At 47.5% G+C, this 18,741-nt stretch overlaps 1 long non-coding RNA gene across 2 annotated transcripts; it reads right to left on the bottom strand.

The window, feature by feature from the left end:
* Nucleotides 1–706: 706 nt before the first annotated feature.
* On the bottom strand, nucleotides 707–3,996 carry LOC125128779 (uncharacterized). 2 transcript variants are annotated; one of them, XR_007135314.1, is made up of 3 exons: nucleotides 3,971–3,996; nucleotides 3,597–3,645; nucleotides 707–1,879 (listed from the first exon to the last, which is right to left on the bottom strand). It is a non-coding gene; the product is annotated as an uncharacterized LOC125128779 (long non-coding RNA). The 2 variants fall into 2 exon arrangements; XR_007135313.1 differs by lacking the exon at nucleotides 3,971–3,996 and having other exon boundaries at nucleotides 3,597–3,803.
* Between the last annotated feature and the right edge of the window lie 14,745 nt (nucleotides 3,997–18,741).

The raw sequence follows: 18,741 nt of genomic DNA, 5'->3' as shown, positions 1-18,741 counted from the left end.
AAGGGAAAAGGTGAGAGAAACTAGGAGTTTGGGGTTAACATATACATACATCATATAGATAATCAACGAGTTCTCTACTCAACATTCTATTATAATCTATATGAGATAAGAATCTGAAAAAGAATATCTATGTGTATATGTATAATTGAATCATGTTGCTGTACCCCTGAAACTAACACAACATTGTAAATCAACTATTCTCCAATATAAAAAAAATAATTAAAACATAAAAAATTTTAAAGTCTCTTTCTTTCTTTCTTAACTCTTAGAAATCTCGTAAGATTAAAGTTCCAGAGAGTCAGACTATTTACATGTCAAAGGCATAAAAAGAGAAATATCATTCCTTCTACAGAGCTAGGTTAACCAATTACAAAAGGCTCACGGGATAGGACAGCAGAGCCATTAGGGGTCATTGTTCTCCAGAATGGCAGCCCTCATTCATGAAGGACAGCGCCCACAGGTCCCCACAAACTGTAGGCAGCTAGCCTGGGACTTCCCCAGCAACTCTGAAACCACCCCCTCAAACTTTCTGGCCCCACATGCTAGTGGGCAGCCCTTGCAACGATTCATTCCCTGTGCTGTATTTCTCAATTCTCAGGGCTCACAGGAGTCTCCTGCTCGGCCAATTGTGGGGCTCTGCCCCACAGGCCCACTAGGCCTGCACTTGGCCAGTCTTAAGATGGAAGAAAAAGCCTGGGGTCAGTAACAGAGGCATCGTGGTTTAATGGATGGGGGAGCTTACACGTCTGAAGCATGGTCCTGCGGTGATACCCCACCATGGACAGTGAACAGCAGGCAGGATGTGGCGGCTTTGCTGGGGGCTAGGGGAGTTGCCAGTTACTGGGAGAATTGACATCTGGTGGGCTCCTTCGTTACCAGGGAAACCAACAGAGGGGGCAAGCTCACACTGCTCTTTGATTAGAAAGAGCTGGGGCCTGGGGCAAGTACGTAGGAAGGTCAGCCAGGTGAGCAGGGTGAAGGTGAAGCAGGCACTGGTCAAGCAGCACATGTACAGAGAGCAAGAGAACAGCCATCTTGAGTGGCCTGTCCATACACAGGGAGTAGGTGGCCATCTGCGAGCCAAGGACAGAGGCCTCAGAAGAAACCAAATCCATTGGCACCTTCTAGCCTCCAGAACTGTGAGAAATAAATATCTAGTGATGAAGCCATCGAGTCTGTGGCATTTGGTTCTGCAGCCTGAGCAGACCAGCGCTCAAAGCCCCTCCTGGTTGCATCAGGCTTGCTCCCTCCTCCCCTCTCTGGGCTTCTCCTTGACTTCCATCTCTGAAAGTCAGTGCGTCCAGTCCATGCAGCCGTCTTCACACTTTCAGTCTGTAGGCAGGGCCACCCGCACAATCATAATACTCCCAATACCACCTCACTCGGCCTTTGATGCAGCAGCACCTGCTGTGATGAAGGGCAATGAGAGCAGACAGAGGATAGATTCCAGCAGCTGATCTGAGATATCCACGGGTGCAGAGCAAGCAAAAGAGGACACGTGCACCTCCAGCAGCTCCTTGAAGGAGAAGCTTGACTGAAAAGCTCAGCTGAGAGTTGACACTCTCATTTCTTCCTGCAGGTCCTGCCCTCAGGAGAGGAAGGAGCCACGCTTGCTAGCCTCTTCCACCTCCACATTGGTCGCTGGGCTCCGGACTTCTCCCACCCTGGATTTCTCCTGGAAAGAGTTTCCTTTACTCACTTGGTAAAGCCTACCTCCTGGGGCCTTCCTTCCTCTTCTGGTTCTCCACTTGTTTCCTGGCCTCTGCTGCCTAACAGAAGTTAACACAGCCAAGAGCCTTGAGTGTTGAACAATTTACTGTTCTGGGCTCTGTGCACACAGCTGTGGTGGAGGTTATTCAGGAGTTCCTATTCTTTTGCTCTGGAGATCAAAGATAAACAAATAAGAAAACTATCAGGGAGTCAAGTGCTGAGAATTAAGTTGAGGAGGTGAGATTGCATCAATCAGAGATGACTTTAGTTGGGTGGCCTTTGGTGACGCTCTTAGGGTTTGGGAGCAATTGACAATTCGTGATTGACAGCACTATTACTCAGGCTGTAAAAGCACCAGATATACCACAGAGCTCTGCCATCTTGGCTCTAAGTTACGGAAAAGTAAATCAGTGTGCTTATCTACACCAGGCAGAGGGTGTAACCAGACCTTGTTAAAAATGAATAAAAAAATCCTCCCAGCTCCCATTTCCTTTGTCTATTTAAAGAGGATTGTTTAACCATCAGGAAGCTTTCTTATCAGGGCTTTGATAAGGAGAAGGAATGTTTTGAAGGGCTATTACCTAAGAACACCTAAATCAAGAAAGATACATATTTCACCTACCTGGTACCTTCTTGAATTCCCAGATTTAGAGGATCATTTGAAAGTGACTTGGAATCCCAAAGCCAGTCACTGTCCCTTAGGCCCCAGCACGAAGTCCAGGGGAGCCCTTTCAGATGGTACATTTTTGCCCAGGGACTGAGGGCAGGGGGATGCAGCAATCCGGACCCTGAAGGGGTGCCCTATGGTGCTCCTTGGCAGCAGTTAGTGGGAGGGGTGCAGGGGAGGCGGCTAGGGACAATATGGGAGCATAGCTGGTGCCAGGAGCATTTGGAGCCTCAAGGCCATCCCCTAACCCCCACCACAAAATGATAGGAGAGGGGGTTTGGCTCTTAATGTTGATGTGTTGATATCCATTCCAGAGCCAACACACTGACCTTCATTCAGCTCAGGGAGTGACTTCTTGGTCAACTGCTGCTTTGGTGGGGCCTGCCAGGATTTGAAATGGAGCAGCAGTTCCTGTAACATCCAGCCATAAATCTAAATCTTTTTTTTTTTTTTAAACTGAAGCAAAATAGTGAGATAACTTGACATTTTGCATGCTTAAATTTAGAACAGATTACAGAAATTGAATCCCCACGTCATAAGCTGCTTCGTTTAAGCACAACACACACACCCAGCTTCATGTGATTTGAATCTCGAGAGTGCTTCCTCTTTTGCCAAAAATTTTTAAATCTTAAGGTGACTAATGAATTTCAGCCTGAGGATGAGACCACCTGCTCTCCAGTTCTGGCCCTCGCTTGGCTGAGCAAAGGAGCCCCCCTAGGCCTCAGCAAACCCCTCTGTAAGATCTTAAGATGTGGTGTGTACACACTGCAGTGTGTACATATGTTGTGGTGTGCAATGTCCAGCTCTTGTGCCCAAAGGGCATAATCCCAGACGACCAGAGATTGTGTTTGGAATGATGCGAATGGGGAGATCTATGAGAATTTTTTAGAAATCAACAATAATGGCTAATAATGGCTATTAATAATAAATGCCACTCACCCAGTACTTCCCATGTGCTGGGCACTGTTGAAAGCATGCTCTGTTTGTCTTAATTGTCCTAATTCTCATTACATCCATTTTACCAATGAGCAAACTGAAGCCCAGAGAGATTAAGTAACTTGCCTAAGCTCACACAGCTCTAAGCGGGGAGCCAGGAGACAAACCTAGGCATCTGAGTGCCCCCCATGCCTTCCAGCCTTTGGGTATCAGGCCTGCGATCTCCCCACCAACACTGACATGGAGGCATGAGAACGAGAAGGAGCCGGAGAGTGAGGCTCACCCAAAGATGGCTCCTCATGGAAGCGGATGTCTCTGGGCCTGTCCTGGAGCTGGGGAGAGAGGAGAGACGTGTCTGAAGGCAGGAGGGATGAATATAATACAAAATGGGCGATCCTGTTTAGAGAAAAAAAAATCACGGCCCCATTATCACGAGCAAGGTGCAGTGTTTTTATTTTTATTTTTTGTCTTTTTGCCTTTTATAGGGCCACACCCGCGGCATATGAAGGTTCCCAGGCTAGGGGTCCAATTGGAGCTGTTACCACAGGCCTACGCCACAGCCACAGCAACGTGGGATCCGAGCCACGTCTGCAATCTACACCACAGCTCACGGCAACGCTGGATCCTTAAACCACTGAGCAAGGCCAGGGATCAAACCTGCAACCTCCATGGTTCCTAGTCGGATTTGTTAGCCACTGAGCCATGACGGGAACTCCAAGGTGCAGTGTTTTTAAAAGTTACCATTAGAGAAAATTTCTGTAGACTTTACAAAAATGAATCTAATAAAAGAAAAAAAGAAAGGCAAAGAGAGCCCAGTGAATTGAGTATGCATATTCAGGTTTAAAACCTCTTTTCCCCTTTAAATACAAGCACTTACTCACCTTGGTGCAAATTCCCGTTACTTTAGGTTTGTCTCAACTCTCACTCCAAAGGCTCCAAAGGCTGGCTGGGCTTGTCGGGCAGGACCATCTGTGTCGGAATGTGATTTCTTCCAAAGGCCTGATTTTGATTTTCTAGGAGCTAGGACTGGCATCATACACTTTAAAGAGCAATGTCTTCACTCCTGGTTGCTGTCTCCCTTCCTGCCTAAGTAGGTGCTTGCCTAACACTCTACAGGCAGGACAGCAGGAGGCAGCGTGTCAGATAAACTATTTCCTTTTCACAGGACACAAAAAGCTGCAGAACCCAGTGCAGCGATTCAGCCAGAAATGTTTGTGGGCTTTGCCTGAGGACAAAACATCCAGACCCGAGGTGAAATATTTAGTCAATATTTTGACTAAATGTTTCAAGTGGGTCTGTTCTTTACAACCTTTTCTCTGGGTGTTTGTTCGTTTTCTTCTACTCAAAGGCATTACAATGAACGTACCCTGCTTTTGGTGGGTTTTCTTGTGGATGTTTGTTCGGACTGACTACATTCCTACACGTGCTGGTCAGTAGTTTCAACCCTTCTGTGACCTAATTTAGGTTCAATTGCTAAATATATATATAAGACGGGTGCTGTGGAAATGAGCAAAGGGGAGAGGGTGGGCTTCATTGAAAATTATGAGAGCCCCTGACTCCAGAGGCTTCCGTTCAAAGGAAGTCACATCTAATGCCTAAACAGAGGCATTTAAATAAATACATAAAGTACAAGAGGGTCATCCCTGTCGTTGGATCCAGATGATTAAATAAGAGTGAGTTAGAGGAGTTCCCGTCATGGCGCAGTGGTTAACGAATCCAACCAAGAACCATGAGGTTGTGGGTTCGATCCCTGGCCTCACTCAGTGGGTTAAGGATCCAGCGTTGCCATGAGCTGTGGTGTAGGTCGCAGACGCAGCTCGGATCCCACGTTGCTGTGGCTCTGGTGTAGGCGGGCGGTCACAGCTCCAATTATACCCCCAGCCTGGGAACCTCCATATGCCATAGAAGTGGCCCTAGAAAAGGCAAAAAGACAAAAAAAAAAAAGAGAGAGAGAGTGAGTTAGAGATATTGTTGTTGATAATAATGGTCAATGATGCCATTCACTGAGCATCCATGATGTGCTTGGCAATACATCGTGTGGGAGGCACTATCTCTATTTGGATGATGACCCTGGGAAGTGCCAAGGTCACAGAGCGCGTAATGACAGAGCCCCAGCTCTGAGTCCAGGATCTGTGCTCATGCAGCTCCAGACGAAGAAGACGAGACACGGATTGGTGATGGGACTTAGCCATACATGGGTGGAAAACTAGCCAATGAATAAAGCAAAATGGCATGATACCAAGAGCTGATCTGAGGACCTGGGTTTGAGCCCTTTCTGTAATTCCCTAACTTATGACTTTAGAAACATTGCATAATAATTCCTAGCACCTCAGTGTCTTCATTTCCTTCAATTTTCATACTAACATCCAGCCCATGTGAGTGTTGGATAGGAAAATAGATGTGGAAGGTCTTCTTTTAGTCCTCCTAGTTTACATAAATATTGCATAAATTAATGATGTCTATTTTCACTGCTGGTGAAACAAGGCCTATTATAATTCCTGGTGAGTTGAGAAATAATGCTTCTAAGAGGTGGCATAAAATACCATCAGATTTTATATTTGTATCCTGCAAACAAAATCTGCATCTTTTTCCCAGGATTGACGGCTCCTTGGGTCCTCCGGTGCCCTGACCTGGCAGCAAGAGGGATTCCATGAACTCCCAGTAGGAATCATTTCACTGAGCCTCAGGAATGCAGCTGCTATTTCTGGCTAAATGGAGAAAAGCTTTGTGTTCCCCCATCATTTCCTCCCTTAAATCACTGGTGCTCAACAGTGAGACTTACCTGACCCATAGAGCAAAGTTCATCTGTGCGTGGACAGAGTTTCACAGGGAGATCCTCTTGCTTGCTCCCCTCCCTTTACCAACAAGGGCCCCAGACCTGGGCAGGAATATTTATAAAATGAACTGCTGGTGCTTCAGAGCCAGCGTGGCCACCAGTGACCCCTGACACCCTCGGCCTCACTTCCCATGCCCGAAAGGGCCCCTGAGGGTAGGGCCAGCACAACCACTTGTGTCCATTCCTCTCTGCTTAACTGGCTCATGACTGGCTGAGCCCCAGTGCTCTGGTGTTGCCCTGTTTCAGAAAGCAGGCACCTTGTCTAAGAATTCCAAAGAAATCTCTCAGTGGTCTTTCAGAGAGATTATTAAGCACCTCTGTGCCCCCAAGCCACACCCATCACAGCCTGTCAGCCTTAATTAATATGCCAGGATAAGAGCCACTACTGTATATTGAGTACTTCCTATGTGCCTGGCTCTGTGCTTGGTGCTTTTCCAATCCACCCTCCTGTTCTCCCAGGCAGCCAACAGTGAAGGCTCTATCCTCATTATGCAAGGAAACAAATTCAGGTTCCAAGAGGCAAAGGGACAGAGACGGGATTTGTACCCAGGCCTACTCTTTCTACTCAACTTTGTTCCAGCTCACCAAGGCCAAGACTGGGACTGATCAACGATCTTGCAACCTATAAGAAAAGCCAAGAGCAGGTGGCTGTGACATCACTGACCCAATGGACCAATTTGATCAGCTTCCTAGCCAAAGACTTCTTGGTATATGCAACAAATATGTTTCTTTGTGTTTAAACCTCTATAAGTCTGGTTTTCTGTGCCCTGCAGCCCAGCATACTCCTGACTGATGTGGGTCATTATAGGCGAGAATGAAGAAGTAGTATATGCCTTATGATGTCCTGGTCACGTTAACATCTATTGATTAGTAAGTACCGAAATATGAATTCATGCATTCACCAGGAATAAACAGATGTGATTATGAAACTTGGAATATTTACTAGACTCATCAACATGGTGCTTCAATATGTGAAGGGCAGACCAATGGCCAAGCACAGAACATGAACTAATAATTGATGGACCTTCAGGAAGCACGGTTGTCCAAGGACTGTGTTGCCTCTCTGTGACCCTCTTAAACCCATCAAACCCTGGTGAAAATCTTCCTGAGAAGGATGGAAAGGAGAGAAGTTGAGGAGGGCAGAAATCAAAGTTGAAGACCCCCAAGGGATATTTCCTAGGGTTATTTGTGACTGCCTCACACCCTCTTTCCTCCTCTACTCTCTCTCCCTCATTTGGGTGTACAATTGGCAATTTAATGCAGGGACTAAGAGTGTAGACTTCAGATTGTCTGGGTTCAAACCTTAGTTAGGAATACAATTGCAATCATGAAACTTACTCTCCATGTGACACTGGATAAATACTTAAACTCTCTAAGCCTCTACTCCTTCATCTCCAAAATGTGTTAATAATGCTTAATTCATAGCATTATCATGAGGCTTAAATACACATTATGTGCTGACCTCAGGACCTGGCATATGGTATATAATTGGTAATGCTGGTTATTGTCTGTCTTAGGCAAAAGTTGGGGACTATTTATCCATGGTGCTTTTCTTGACCTTTTGCCATCATGTCTTCAACTTCACTGCTCCCTGCAGGGGTCTTGCTGTGTTGGCCATCACACTGTTAACTCCCGTTGAGGTCAGAGACGCAAGTGGCTGGGGATGGAAGGCAGTCAGGCCTCAGCCAACACGCCAGTTGAAGGTTCTGGTCAACAGCCTTGACTTTGCTAATGCTCACTTTTTTATACCTGTCCAGGCAAACTACCACGTTTCAAGTCAGGATGAGAACAGGGGTGCAAGGATAGGCATGGATTAGGCCAGAGACCTCTGGGGGTCCTTTTCAGCCATATGATTTGATATTGGCATAAAAATCAATGCAATAAACTTACCTCTAAATGAGACAACGTGGATTTCCGCTCCAGCTCCAACCTAAGTCTGGGCAATCTGCCTGCTGGTCAAGAGAACAAGCCATAAATCTCTCCACGGACATGAGTGCTGGGGACACAATACACTCTGCTGTCTTCCCTGTTTCCAGAAAGGGTTGATGGATCCTTCCCCTCATATTTATATCAGCCATTAATGTGGCACAGTAGAATTTCAACAAGACAGAAATAGAAGATAGAAAGGTTGGTCCTGTCAAAAGCTCTTAATATAATTATGAGAGTCCAACCTCTGCATGCACCTCACACCCCAGGAGTAATTAGGGTGCGAGAGGCCAGGAACTGAACTGAGGTGGGGGAGGGGAGGGAGGGCAGACGGATGACCTCGTGATTAGTATAATGGTTGCTGCTTCTCTGCAAGAGGATGCCAGGATGCCGCAGCCCTGCAGGCTCCCTGGGAATTCTGCGGGTTCATAAAAGCCCCATTTAGAGCTTGGATCATCCCAGGCAGCAATTAGTGGCTCTAATTGCTCCAGCAGAAGTGTTATGGCTGCCCCATCCCCCACTCCCTTTACTGAAGGTTAGTTACATAGACACGTGCCCTCATCATTCGCTCTCCCCATTCTCCCTCCCCCCCGCCGCCCCATCCTCCTGCCCACTGCAACAGTGTCTGCAGAAGGTGGCCAGGACATGTGGGCCATGGCACCAGGCTTTAGGACGGATGGGGACCACAGAGGCAGGCCCAGCCCTGGGCAGTCAGGCTACCAATGGGGAAGCAGAGAAAAGCAGAATCCCTCTTCCCCTGAACATTTGCTTTCTGTTTGGTGTTTAATTTTCTCTCTGAAAGGCAGTCTATGGAATGAACAAACAAACGAAAAAACCCAGCAATCCCCAAAGTCCATTGGAGATGTCTCTTCTCCAGCTTAATTTCCATTCTAATGTCTATGTAGCTCCCCCGGCAGAGCTAGGCATTTGTTATTCTAATTCTGCTGTTATTCTCTCAGGGTTTACTGTTTTTTTCAGAGGCCTGTGCTGTTCCATTTCAGAGTTTGGAGTGAGTTACAGAGCTCAGTGTTAATGGAGGAGGCCCGGGAGTGTCCAACATCCAGAGGAGAAGCGCTCCAAGGTTTCCTTCCTCGCAGCCCCAGAGGTAGGCTGTCCTTTAGCTCTGCTGGCTGCCACCTGGGCTCCAGAGCATCCATTCTACAGTGGTAGACAAGTGACAGAGCCCTGTGCTTTGTTCATGGAACAGCCTTGAGTCCCCAAACCTGACTGGCATTCTGTACTTGGCCTCTGTTGATAGTGGTGCTGACCATATCTTTAAGAGGCACTTCAGTTTAATTATTATAAGCACTATCTAGAGCCAAGCTGGATTGCTTTGGTTTGAATCTCAGAACTGCCACTTACCAAACTGTATGACCTTGGCCCAGTTCTTTAACTTCTCTGTGCCTCAGTTTCATCATCTATAAAATAGGATAAAGGACCATTGTTAGCATTAAATGAGTTTATAATGGATACAAATTGCCTGCAAGAGTGGCAGGTACAAAGTCAGCAGCAGCAGGTGGTGGCTATAATCACAATTACTGTTATTAGCCTCTCCTGGGGCTGGCCCAGATGCAGAGGCTGGAGCTGCAGTTCCAAGAGTGCCCAGCAGGGTGTGCCCTGAATCTCAGCAGCACATGCGTGAAGGGATGGATGTCCCCGCTGGCTCCACTGGATTTCAACGGTTTGGTACTCAACATACCGGATTCTCTTGGACCAAAGGATGCTTCCATTGCTTCACAGGCTCCATCCTTTTCCCTCCAACCCACCTAGCAGGGAAGGAGGCTATCAGGAATTCCAAATCTCATCTTCAGAAGGATTCAGTCACTGGGCCAAGCCATTCAACTAGCAAATGGCATTACGGGGGCTCACATGCACATTGGCTTGACTCCCAAGGGCACAACAGCCTGCAAGGCCCCTTGGGGTGACAATCCTTTTTCCAGAGGCTGCTCTGTGCCATTCCAGGCTGTGGAGTGGTGAGTGGTGTGGATGTTTCCACCAACGAATCTCTGAAAACAGAAGTGAAGCGAAAGCTGTTTCATAACCTCCAAAGGCTGGACACGCTCCAGGAGAGGGAGCTGGCCTACTTTAAAGGCCTAAGAGAAGGAAGTGCCAACCTCTCCAGACATAGGATTAGCTGCCACCCTAAGGCCAAGTATGGAGGACAGAGCTTTCTCCCCAAATGCCTAGCTACCAGTTCCACTCCTGTGGGACAGAACACCTTGCCAGCCTGTGCCCCTGTGCCCTGCCCCAGGAAGAGCCACCGTATCAAACCAGACCCTGCACCCTGCTGACTGCCCAAGTGGCCTCACTTCTGGTCATGTGTACACACACTCTCTGCTCCCACCAGATGTGGTCCCAGGCAGGAGGACGTGCAGCAGTCTTTGTGGGCCACCCCTCTGAATTGTCCTAACTTGTTTTGTGGCACATTGCCAGCTGCACAAGTTGGCTGCTCCACAGCATAGAAACGCCAGCTGGAAGTCTACGGGCATATCAGTGCTCCAGGCTGCATTTGGCCTCCAGTGAGCTGGGCAGGGTCCAGCAAACCCCCAGAGTGAGGATCTCCTGAAAGCTGCACTTGGCCTTGGAGGGGTTAGACCTCCATGTCTGCCACCTGCCCCCCAGTCTTTCCACTTGGGCCTTCCATGCCCTGGACTCCTCCCATCAAAGAGGCCAAGCCCTTTGCCTGTCTGATATTCTCTTCCTGTTCAGGCTCTGGTTATACTGCCTGGAGGATAGCTGTTTAATGCTGTATTTCCCTAGAGCAAGAGTGCACAGGCCTTGTTCCCAGCAGACCAGGCAGCTCCAGGATGATCTGAGAAGGTGCCAGAGTCTTTGTTGTCAGCTGCTTTCCAGCCACAGTCTCCTTGGGTCTTGGCTTTTCTGAGATCCTTACCTGCCATTATCAGCAAAGGTCAAGGATCTGGACTCCCTAAGTCATTCCCCTGCCATTTGAGAGTCTTCACTGCCCCTGTTAAGAGATTCATCTTCCTGAGGCCCCTGTTGAAGAGGAGGGGTGAGGTGTCAAGGACAGAACCTGGCTCTGGGGCCAGATCTGTGCTCCAGAATTTGGATGTTGTATAACCCTGGGCAAAGGATAGTTCTGGGCCTCAGAATGCTCCCCACACAGTAGGGAGAGTGGTTGCTCCATTAACCTACATGTGCAAGTGGTCATGCAGGGGCCCTGCAGCCCAGGCCACTGCACAGACTCAGTGTACCTCAGATGCTTGTCAAATGACTTCCTATTCAGCCAGTGACAACCAGGCTGCTGGCGAGCTTGGGGTCCAGCTGAAAGGAGGCTGGGCTTGTTTGAATCTAGATGCCGCCTGGAAAAAATAGCAGCAAAAGCCAGAGCTTCTCTGAGCAGATGAGGGAGGCATTGAAGGGCATTTGTGAAAGAAAGTGAAGAGGAGATGGCAAGGGCACTACATATAACCTGGCTCTTTTGCCCAAAGATGGCTCAGCCTTAGGCAAATTCCAGATTCTGGAGTTAACTGACCAGCCCCCCTCCATAGACCTGGCCCCTCACTTTGCAGCTCACTCTTGTCCCATTGCCTCATGGCCTTGCTCTTTGCAGGGACGGCTGGTTCCTGCTCCTGAACCCGGAGACAGCAAACACTTCAATGTGTCGGGAGGATGGTTGGTAGAAAGATGTGGTCTGTGCAAGGCATTCTGGAAACTCCAAAGATTGGGAATTCTATGGAATAAGGGGGAGGAGGTAGGCAGGCAGGATCTCTAACTAACAAGGCTTCTGGGGCACCTTGGCTTCCCACCCAAAAATGCCAGCACAGTGGACAACCAGGAAAAAAGTGAGAAGATGGACAGAGATGTGTGTGCCCGAAAGATCAGGCTGTTAGATGCTTGGGTTCATCCTCTTGGATCTTGGGAGATGTGCTGGCTGGAAGAGAGGTCAGTGCCACAGAAGAGCCTGGTCCACCATGTGTCCATCTGGCTGTGGGCCCATAATGCAAGGGCTGCCTACAGAAGGACAGGGAATTCTCAAGGAACAAGATGCATGAGCTGGGCAGGCACCAGGGCAACAGGCAGGGCCACAGTGGAGGCTGAGCAGTGGCACACCTGGGCCCCTTCCCATCCTGGGGAAGCCTCACAAGGAACTACACCCCCAATCCCAATTCTGTCCCATGAAAGCATCATAAATAAAATCAGAGAAGAGGCATGTTGGTGCATTTTCAATGCTACAGACATAAATTAGGTGATTTCTCTGACACCTGAACTCCCCCCGTGATATTTAATTATTCATAATTGCCATCAATAACTACTGATCTTCAAGGCAATGAATGAAACTGCCAAGATTCTACTGAAGAAGGTGAGGCTTGTACTGCCCCAGCCAGAGACGGTCTGAGCCGCCAGGCGCCACTTCCCCTTGGTTCTCAATGCACAAGTCCCACTTATCAGTTATTTCTAGCCTTATCTGCTCCAACCCTTTAATAGCAGGCAGTAACAATTTATTAGCAGTTTTCCAGAGTCTCTGCCTCCTGGCTAGATCTTTTTCCATCTTGAGAGCTAAAGTAATATTTCTTCTAATTCTGGCTCTCTTCAAGGCACCAAGGGAGGCCAGTCTGAGTGAGGTGGAGATGCCTATGGAGAAGGAAGAATTAAGACATTTCCATTTTCCTGCTGCTTATTTATAAACAAATAATTTGGTGGTTTCAATTGAACAATTGCATAACGGGTGGTGAGGCAACTACAGAGACCAGATGAAATCAAACAAGCCACCATTTTTGTTTGTCTTTGTGGGGTTGTTTTTTTTTGTTGTTTGTTTGGTTTTTGTTGTTGTTATTGTTGTTGTTGTTGTTGTTGTTGTTTGGAGGAGGTAACCTCAGCTTGTGGAAGTTCCCAGGCCAGGTACTGAACCCGCACCCACGGCAGTGACAACATGGGATCCTTAACCCACTGCACCATAAGGGAACACCAAAAGAAGCTATCTGATTTCTTTTACAGCATTTGATTTTTATTTTCCACAAAAATTTTATACAATTTTAAAGGTTACTTTCCATTTACAGTTATTACAAAATCTTGGCTATATTCCCCCAAATCTTGGCTATATTCCCCATATTGGCTATATATCCCAAACCTGTCTTACATCCAATTGTATCTCCTACTTCCCCTCCCCAACGACTAGTTGGTTGCCTCTGTGAGCAGAATTTGATTTTTTGAGAGTGGGTTGGGGTGAAAGGACAGCTCAAGTGGAGCTGGGGAGTGGGTGGCCCTGGAATCCCCACAGCCCAGCTGCCCTGCTCTTGTGACTCAGGCTTTTGGTGCCTCAATTTTACCCACAACCAAAACTAGGGAAAGAAGAAATCACTTCCCTGTTTCATGACCCACAAGTTGATTCATGACCCTCTCCTTCCTGAGAATGAAGAACTGTAGGGCGGTGCAGGCTGCTGTGGGGAAGGGCCAGGAGCAGCTTTCTGGCTTCTCACTTGCCCTCTGGCCCAAGCCAGAAAGCCCTCAGGGACTTTGCCTGGACAGGCGACTGGGCTGTGTAAGTTCACGGTGTTTATCCTCTTGATAGCAAAGGAAAGAGGCCAACATGAGGCCAGGGACTATGAAAGTCCCACAGTGGAATGCACACTGCAGGCTTTTGGGCCAGAGCTGCCTTTGGAAGCAGAACGACTGCTTTCCCAGAGGAGAGGCTCCAGTGCCGGGGCTGCTCTCCTTGCCCTGAGAGGGTCCTGCTCTGTTACCCTCTGGTCCTCTGCCTACCCCTACCCCCACCCCCAGAAGGTGGGTCCCAGAGCCCATCCATGCCCCAGCCACCAGCTCTCCACGTGTGCACAGGGCCAGCCCTTGCACCAGACTCTCGTTTAATTTGCACAGTAAGGGATGTCGTTGTGCTCAGAGCAAGACAGAGGCTCAGAAAGGGTAAGTGATTTGTCCAAGACCTCACAGCTAGTAACTGGCTTCAAATGCAGGTCCATCGGCTTTACTGTTTACTTATTTTTCCAATATTAATATTATGGTAAGTCATTGACACTATTTATAAAGATTCATATAATTAACACAGAAATTTAATATATTTGTAAAATTGCATAGTATATTGAATAATTTTATAGTTAATGACTACTTTTATTATGATTGTTGAGGCCTTATTTATTTTTTGAATAGACAGGAGTGCATGTGATTCAAAATTCAAAATATAATGAAGGAATGCAGTCAAGAGTCTCCTTCTTCAGCCTTTGTTCTTCAGCCACCCAAGTCCCTCCTCTCCTCAGGAGCAGTTAATTCATTTCTTATCTATCTTTTCAGAGACAGCAAATGGATAAAAATAATATGCCTATTCTTTTTACCTCTTTTTATACAAATGGTGCATACAACCCATTTCATTCTGCTCCTCAATTTTTTCTCCAGTCAGTATTTCTTGGAGATCACTCCATTTCAGATTATGAAGAGCCACCTCATTTCTATTTATGGATCCCTGATATGAAGACAACATATTAAATTATGTTTGAATCTCAAGAGGCAAATGCCTTTCCGTGGTCCTGTTTGATGTATTTTTATTTTAAAAGTTCCTCTTCTATCTAACTGAACTTTCCATTTTGAACCCAGATCTTCTGGTCTGGAGTGAATTTCCAAGCTTGGGGAGCATGTTGTTTCTTGCTGGAGAATAACCAGCCGTGGGGTGATGGATGACAGTCTCTGTACCTTCTGCTCAATTCTGCTGTGAACCTGAATATCCTCTACATAACTGTTTAAAACTGGCTTGAAAAATTGGGGTATGTTTTGCCTCTCCTATCAGGGCTCTGGGGGCAGAGGGGACGAAGGGTTTGTGCAGGGGCTATAGACACTACTGAGGACACAGATGCTTCCAATCTTTAGGCTCTATCTCCTCTCCTGTTACAAAAAACAGACACAGCTTTTCAAGAAGTCACATGCGGGCACAACCATGTCTAGTAAAGACAGACTTCCCCTTGGCCAAGGATGAGTCACATATCCATGGTCTGACTGTAAGGAAGCCTGGGGAAATGGAAGGGAGAGGTTTTTCTGGTGAACATTCACCAGGGCCAGAATACCTGCACATCCAGAGCTCTGTGGCTTTGCTGGTTCCCAACCCGACCCTAACCCCGACACTTTCTCTAAGCACGGCTCTCAGCCTGATCCTCTTCTCTCCAGTTCTCCTACTCCCCCCTCTACCCCTGAGAGTGTTCAGTAATGCTCATCGGGGTTCCCACAGGCCTTTCTATATACATTCATTGTCCTTCTGTCTAGATAGCCTTATATGTGCATCTGTCTTAACAGCCAGAGGTGAGCTCCCAGAATCATGCCTCTTTCAACATGGGAGCCCCAGGACCTAGCCGAGTTATGCTCAAAGAAGTAAACATATATAGGAGAAAAAGCTGATGGAGCTAGAAAATGTCCTGGAGAGGACAAAAAGGCAAAGGTGGGGGTGGGAAGGAGCTTCGATAAAAAGTGAGTACAAAACACTGAAAGCCTTCCGGATTGAAAGAGCATTAATCATCAAGACCTATCATTGTAAAGGATATCTCTTCAGTGAGCTCAGAAAAACAGACCTGCGAACATCACTCTGAAATTAAAAGCAGAGAGTTTTAGAGCAGAGATGGAACAACCGCTCGTGGGACGGAATCCTCTGATTATTCATTCAATATATGGAACTTATTACTTCTCATACAGGTAGTGTTCAGGAAAGACTACAACAATGTTTAAGTTAAAAGCTGCTGAATGGACAAAGGGACTACATTGTCTCTGCTGGGTTCTTGAAGCCTCACAGGGCATCCTTTCCCAAGCTCAGTGCTCCAGAGGGATCCCTGGGCTGGATGAATCATGTGGGTCTGAAGCAAGCCTTGGAGCATCTATGCTTCCTGACTCATCAGAGCAAAAATCACCTTTGCGGGGCAGAGATTCCTGATGGCTGGAGAAAGGACAGAAGATGCTCCTGACCCCAGGATCAACAGTCATTTCAGCAGTGACTGACTTCCTTGACAGCCACCCCAGGCGGAATCCTAGCGACACCCTGGAAGTTTAGTCTCTGAGTCTTAGTTGGCTGGTGGCCAGCAGGCCCTCGCATTGGAATCACAATGGTTCCTGCACATCAGGACCATTGCTGTTCTGAAGCCATTTATCTGAGGAATACAGGCACTCTCAAAGAGTCCAACCCACTAATTGCAGGCTCAGAGTCATTAAGGAACATTTGAGCTGAATCAGGTTGAAATTCCCAGCTGAGCATAGCTTTTCTCTAAGTTCACTGGAAGCACCGGAAAGAAATCTGGCAGCAACAGCTGAGTCCCCGTCCGCCTGCATCCCAGTCCCTCAACCTTAAGCTGCACCTAGTTTTAGGAGTCTCCAAGGTCCAAAGCCAACTGGCCATTTCTCCCACTCCCAGCTTGGGTGTTGCTAGGCAGCAGCTTTCAAAACCACACTCCCTCACCCCAGTCATGGCCCCAAGGGTCCTTCCCCTCCTCCCTGTGCTTTCTTCCAACAGCTGCTCCCAGATTTGCTCTCCTCAAGCCAGCAACCTCTGCCTCCCTCCCTTTTCTTTGAGCAGAAGGTCCCTTCTTCTCCTTTCTCAAGAGGGCTGAGACTGTCCTCATAAATGTTTTTACTTTGGGGTTGGTATGTCAAATTTTCTCTGTTCTTTGAGAAACTGAAATCATTTCTTCTCTACTACTGCGTCCCCCTCTCCGTTTCCATCCTTTGGCATGTCCCTCCCTGCCTCACCTCTGGTTCCTGCACCCACCCTTCTCCTGAAATGGCTCTTCGCAGAGCACCAGTGACCTCCCAGTCATCAAAGTCTAGGGCCATTACCAGTGCTTCATTCTTCCCGCCCTCACAGTCTCCAGCCTGCTTCTGATTCTCCCTTTTCTGACTCCTCCCTGCCTTGGACCCCCAATACCCCTTCCAGATTACACAATCAGGCATCCGCTCTGCAGTCTGGACCTTCCTGTTGGACTGAAAACATCTTACTTCAACAGCTCTCATTTCCTTCAGGACTAAGTCAGCCCCCTGACATAATGGGCTGTCTAGGATGTGGCTCTGGTGAACTTGCCTACATCGTTTGTGAGCACTTGTCCCTAGCCCCTTACCCTTCAGTCACTCCCAGAGTTTTTCAGCTCTCTCATTGGTCTCTGTGCATTTGCAGGTGCTATGTCCTCTGTTGGGAACACCTCCCTTCCCACCACCATTTGCCTCTCCATGCGCCTGAAGCTTTCCCTGAATGTGCTCTGTGAGCTTAATGACTCAGCAGCAGCTTCGGGCTCTTGAGTGCCATGAAAAGAACCTCTCTGCAGGCCCAGTGCATGACAAACAGAGATCCTCACTCTTCTGCTTCTACACTGGCTCCCTCTGAAAACCCATTCGGTCTCACAGTTTCAACTTGCAGCTCCGTTCAGCAGAGATGCTCGGGTGTCCTCCTGCAAGCACACATCTGGCTAATTCCCAGCTCTCTGCCTGCACAACTCATGTCTTCTCCGAAGCCCAGGCCTATGTTCCTGCCTGTTCACAGGATGGATGTCTCCATCCGGACATCCACCTGGGACCTTGTTTCTCCAGCCACTGTCCCTGGGAACCAGGGCCTCCATGCTCTTCCTGGTTCAGGTGGAAAGTTCTGATCATCACTGATACCTTTCCTGTCTCTCCCCCTACTACCAAAATCTACCCATCCATTCTTTGCAGCCTAAGCAAAGAAGCAAACAAGCAAAGCTCTATGTGTTGTCTTTCCTCTCCATTACTCAATCTGGTTGTGATGGTTCATTTTCTGTGTCAATTTGGCTAATTCACAGTACCCAGACATTTGGTCAAACAGGAATATAGATGTTACTCTGAAGATATTTAAAAGATGAGATTAATATTTAAATCAGTAGACTTTGAGAAAAGCAGATTATCCTATCAAATGTGGGTGGGCCTTGTCCAATCAGTTGAAGGGCATACAAGGAAGAAAAGCCTGGCATCCCCTGAGGAAGAGGGCATTCTGCCTGCAGCCCACCTTTGGACTCCAGCTGCAACATTGACTCTTCCTGGGTGTCCAGCCTGCTGGCTCACTCTGCAGCTTTCAGAGGTGCTGGTTCCACCATGTGAGTCACTTCCCTAAACTAAACCTCCTTCTCTCTCTATACATACTCTCTATTGATTGTTTTTCTGGAGAACCCTGACTTATACACTATCTTACCTCCTGACTCAGCTCCCTGTCCCTGTATTCACTCCCCTCCACCCCACTCCAAAGGTGCTCACTGATTTTTTTTGGTAATGTTAATTTGCTCACAAAATTTGCTGGATCCCTCTTGTTCACTGATGGATAGCTGTGTCTCCCAAACATTAGCTCTTTGTGTATCTTCACCATATTTGATGAATTTTCGTGTCCCATCTATACAGTTACTTGTTTTAGATTTTTCTTTACATTAATCCTTCTCAGGGATATTTGCATTTTGGCAGGGATGCATGAATTTTAAGATAAAAGCTCTTGCAGTTATAGGTCTCAATCAGATGGTGAAGAGCAGTTTCATGGAAGGATTTTGAGGCTCTCCTAATTTCTTGCAACCACACAAGCTGGTCCTCTTGACGTAAAGCTACATCTCTAAAACAGAAAGTCCCAAAGAGATTAAAAAGCGTGGCACAGATTACAACACCTGTCTTGGGACATCAAGGCACAGGTGGCTTCTTCATGCAGTCCACCTCACTGACTGTGGATGGGAAT

Source organism: Phacochoerus africanus, chromosome 6, assembly GCF_016906955.1.
Source record: "Phacochoerus africanus isolate WHEZ1 chromosome 6, ROS_Pafr_v1, whole genome shotgun sequence".
Taxonomy (NCBI): Eukaryota; Metazoa; Chordata; class Mammalia; order Artiodactyla; family Suidae; genus Phacochoerus; species Phacochoerus africanus.
The sequence above is the reverse complement of the archived record's forward strand: the minus strand, read 5'-3'. Positions and strand labels throughout refer to the sequence as shown.